The sequence below is a fragment of the Oncorhynchus mykiss genome, chromosome 17 (genome assembly GCF_057628025.1).
Source record: "Oncorhynchus mykiss isolate SJ-2025 chromosome 17, ASM5762802v1, whole genome shotgun sequence".
Taxonomy (NCBI): domain Eukaryota; kingdom Metazoa; phylum Chordata; class Actinopteri; order Salmoniformes; family Salmonidae; genus Oncorhynchus; species Oncorhynchus mykiss.
Genome location: NC_143038.1, coordinates 17,486,791 through 17,491,839, shown reverse-complemented (window position 1 = coordinate 17,491,839; position 5,049 = coordinate 17,486,791). Strand labels below are relative to the sequence as shown.

Below are 5,049 nucleotides of genomic sequence, written 5' to 3'. Positions count from 1 at the left end.
TTTAAATGTATTTGTCTCTTTTTTAAACAAACGATACTGTTTCACCTCAAATCTGGTCTTCCAAAGAACGAAAGGTGGTACGCAGCTCAAGGCCAGGATTCAAACTGATAGCACTTTGTTGGCTATGCGCTATTTAAAGGTAATTTTCCGATTGTACCGACATATACAGCGTTTACCGTGAATGCGGTCTCCGTGAACACAGGAACATTACCTTTAACAGCCGGTAGTGTGAGGATTATTTTGTTTGAAAGCTACCAAACTAACTAAAACTGAATTAAGTAAAGCATTTGTGAAATTAGGCATCTACAGGTTCCTGCTATCCATGGGAGATCACATGCAATTCAGTGTTCCCCTTTTGATTCTGTAGTATTCCAATTTGAATTCTTATGAAGCCATGAATCCTTATGAAGCCATGGGGTGGCAGGGAGCCTAGTGGTTAGAGCATTGGACTAGTAACCGAAACGTTGCAAGATTGAAATGCCGAACTGGCAAGGTAAAAATCTGTAATTCTGCCCCTGAACAAGGCAGTTAACTCACTGTTCCTAAGCCCTCATTGAAAATAAGAATTTGTTCTGACTTGCCTAGTTAAATAAAGGTGATTTTTTTAAAAATTTGCTCAATACAAAGCAAACACAATTTATGGCTATATACGTCATTTATTGGCAAATATATTTAATCAGTATGAGTGAAATATACAGTGTAATCAAATCAAATCAAATTTTATTTGTCACATACACATGGTTAGCAGATGTTAATGATAGTGTAGCGAAATGCTTGTGCTTCTAGTTCCGACAATGCAGTAATAACCAACGAGTAATCTAACCTAACAATTCCAAAGCTACTACCTTATACACACAAGTGTAAAGGGATAAATAATATGTACATAAAGATATATGAATGAGTGATGGTACAGAACGGCATAGGCAAGATACAGTAGATGGTATCGAGTACAGTATATACATATGAGATGAGTAATGTAGGGTATCTAAACAAAGTGGCATAGTTTAAAGTGGCTAGTGATACATGTATTACATAAAGATGCAGTGGATGATATAGAGTACAGTATATACATATACATATGAGATGAGTAATGTAGAGTATGCAAACATTATATTATATATATTAAGTAGCATTGTAGCATTGTAGCATTAATCATGAATAACACAATCCCTACAAGAAAGTGATGTGCAGTAAGATCGACTCAGCGAGATAACATTGCAACGAGCAGCACGTCAGATATTGAGATGAGCATGAATCTGCCAGTGGGAGGACCTATAGGAGGACGGGCTCATTGTAATGGTTGGAATGGAATAGATGGGAGTCAAACATGTGGTTGGATACCGTTTCATCCCGTCCTACTATAGCTCCTCTCACAGCCTTCTCTGGTATCTGTGCATGTGCATGGGGGCACATCACGCTGCCACAATGGAACCAAAACAGCTGGGGGGTCAAAACAAAATCATTTTAGCCTTGTCCATCAACACTCTTAGTTGTTGTGTAAATGTACCTGATATAGTGTTTACTTTGGGCATGCAACGTCATCTCACTGAGTCTACCTTTAGTCATGTGCCCTAACGAGCTGACAAAAACATGGACAAAGCCAAATCAGCTCCAGGCCATGGTCATTTTGACAGCCTCCATTTTTTTTATTTTTTTTTATTTTTTTCTTTACCCCTTTTTCTCCCCAATTTCGTGGTATCCAATTGTTGTAGTAGCTTTTTGTCTCATTGCTACAACTCCCGTACGGGCTCGGGAGAGACGAAGGTTGAATGTCATGCGTCCTCCGATACACAACCCAACCAGCCGTACTGCTTCTTAACACAGCGCGCATCCAACCCGGAAGCCAGCCGCACCAATGTGTCAGAGGCTACACCGTGCACCTGGCAACCTTGGCTAGCGCGCACTGCGCCCGGCCCGCCACAGGAGTCGCTGGTGCGCGATGAGACAAGGAGATCCCTACCGACCAATCCCTCCCTAACCCGGACGACGCTAGGCCAATTGTGCGTCGCCCCACGGACCTCCCGGTCGCAGCCGGTTACGACAGAGCCTGGGCGCGAACCCAGGGACTCTGATGGCACAGCTGGCGCTGCAGTACAACCACTGCGCCACCCGGGAGGCCCTGACAGCCTCCATTTTTGTTAAGAAATTACACAAAGAGCTTTGTTACAATGACTGTCGTTGCAAACTGCCATATCGCCATGATTTTTTAAAACGTTGCTTACGGTAGTGTATTGTTAATGTCTTAATGGAGTGTCACAAAAACAGTATGGTTTTACTTAAAATTATGACAGTATGATTAGCAGCCTTTAAAAGCCTACTTTACAGTAGGAGGAGATGAGGAACAATAGTGCGGAAAAATAAGTCCACCCCTAGCTTCAATAGCTGGTGTTGCCTCCTTTGGCTGAAATAATTTATTGTAGCAATTTCTTTGAACTGTCTATCAATCTCTTATATCGACTGGGAGGAATTTTTTCCCACTCTTCTTTACAGTACTGTCACGTTCGAAGGATTTCTTGCATGCACGGCCTGGTATATAATAGAATTCATGTTTGACTAAATGATGGCAAGTTGGCCAGGCCCTGAGGCAGCAAAGCAGTCCCAAACCATAATGCCACCTCCTCCATGCTTTACGGTTAGTATGAAGTTCTTCTGTTCAAAGGCAGTATTTTGTTTTCACCACAGCATTGAGGCCAAAAAACTCCACCTTTCACTCATCTGTCCAGAGCACATTGTTCCAGTAGTTTTGGTCTTTACCCAGGTGTTGTCTGGCAAACGTCAGTTTCTCTTGATATTCCTTTTTGAAAGCAGAGACTTCTTCCTTCCTGACCTCCCATGTTGGCCAAATTTGTGCAGTCTCTTTCTGACAGCACTTCGATATTGATTGTGGCAAGAGAGTTCTGTCGATGCCTTGATGTTACCCTGGGGTTCTTCGAGACTTGTATGAGCATCTTTCGGTCAGCTGAATTTGGTCGGACGACCTGTCCTAGGTAGATTGCCAGTGGTCTGTAATTTTCTCAATTTGTAGATGATCCATCGGACAGTGGAACGATGCACTTTGAATTGCTTGGAAATGGATTGTAATGCCTCTCAGACTCACGGACATCAATAATCTTTCTTCTGAGGATATTTTGATATTTGCATGATGTTACCACACTCAGACCAAAGCAGACCAAGTTTCTAAACTTTCTGGAAGGTGGGACCCTCCCAGGGTACTCTATTGATTTCCTAATCATTTGCACCTGTTTTGGTGCACCCGATCCTAATTTTAGCCACTTTAGGTGATGGTAAAGGTAGGGGTGTACACATTTTTTCTGCATAAGGAAATTACATTTTTGTTTATTTTAATTGCATGACACAAGTACTTTTTTGTGTGTGATTTGTTAAATTGGGTTACCATTTATCAATGAACGTGGTTGGAATTTTACGAAATAGGCTTGACCCAGCATTGCATGCATGCAGCCGCCACTTCAAATTAATGAATGAAATAATACAAATAATTGAGGGTTGTTATCTACAAGTAAATGGAAGACTATCAGAAAAAGAGCAGTACGGCAATGATCAAACATTAATGCACAAGACTAGTGTTATATGGATCATAGAAAGCAAGTGAAACCTTAATCGAACCTAGCACGAGCTCATTGCCAAGGCTCAGAACTATTTGAACGTTAAGCATTGTTAAATATCCAAGCTGTGTCCCAAAACTATCATTACTGAAGTTGCACTTGAAAACCTGTTATTTACCGACTGCCTCAGACCACTCGTAGAACATCTTAAGGGCGTTGTTAGATGCATTTTTTTTTCGGACAACTTCACAACCATTAAACTATGTAACTGTTTTCAAGTCACTTTTGGCCTCATGGTGAAATCCCTGAGTGGTCTCCGGGTCTCCGGGAACTGAGTTAGGAAGAACGCCTGTATCTTTGTAGTGACTGGGTTTATTGATACACAAAGTGTAATTAATAACTTCACTATACTCAAATGGATATTCAATGCCTGCTTTTTTTGCCCATCTACCAATAGGTGCCCTTCTCTGTGAGGCATTGGAAAACCTCCCTGATCTTTGTGGTTGAATCTGTTTGAAATTCACTGCTTGACTGAGGGACCTTACAGATAATTAATTGTCTGTGTGGGGTTTGTCTGTGTGGGGTTTCGATTTTGAAAGAACGTGACAAAGGTACCAAATGCAAATTGATATATGTGACACATATGTGGCTCTCTGCAAAATCACCGGATGTTTTTGGAACTACTGAACATAACGTGCCAATGTATACTGAGATTTTTCTATATAAACATAAACTTTATAGAATAAAACATACATGTATGGTGTAACATGAAGTCCTATGAGTGTCATCTGATGAAGATCATCAAAGGTTAGTGATTAATTCTATCTCTATTTCTGATTTTTGTGACTCCACTCTTTGGCTGGAAAAATGGCTGTGTTTTTCTGTGACTTGGCTCTGACCTAACATAATCGTTTGTGGTGCTTTCGCTGTAAAGCCTATTTGAAATCGGACACTGTGGTGGGATTAACAACAATATTACCTTTAAAATGTTATAAGATACTTGTATGTTTGAGGAATTGTAATTATGAGATTTCTGTTGTTTGAATTTGGCGCCCTGCACGTTCACTGGCTGTTGTCATATCGATCCCGTTAACGGGATCTCAGCCCTAAGAAGTTTTTAATGGCTGGGTGAAGAACACTAGAGAAGGAACAGTGGTTGGCCAGTTACAGTTAATGTTTGTAAAGGAATCAATGGAACGGAGTCAAACCAGCCTCCTCTGTTGATCACGTCTGTAAAAGAATCTGCTACCTGAGGGCAGGTCTGCCTGTTTTTTTTTGTTCTGTTCTTTACAGAACCCCAATCTGTTGTGGGAACTTTTATATGATACTGCAATGTTGGTTCAATGGAATTTTGCCCTCAGCATCACAACACTCAATATTTGTATTCTGCATTACCATGTAAAGACAGTTTGAGTTGTTTGCCACACAAATAGATAACATATTATAAGCCTTATCCTAATCATAAAGGCTCATACATGCTTTTAAC

The 5,049-nt window shown here is 40.8% G+C and overlaps 1 protein-coding gene across 1 annotated transcript in view; it reads left to right on the top strand.

The window, feature by feature from the left end:
* The first annotated feature begins 120 nt into the window (after window positions 1–120).
* LOC110493173 (equilibrative nucleoside transporter 1) overlaps window positions 121–5,049 on the top strand; it is a 37,641-nt gene continuing 32,712 nt past the window's right edge. The window contains exon 1 of the mRNA XM_090204951.1: window positions 121–139. The gene's annotated coding sequence lies outside the window, so the exon portion shown is untranslated. The remainder of the gene's footprint in view (window positions 140–5,049) is intronic.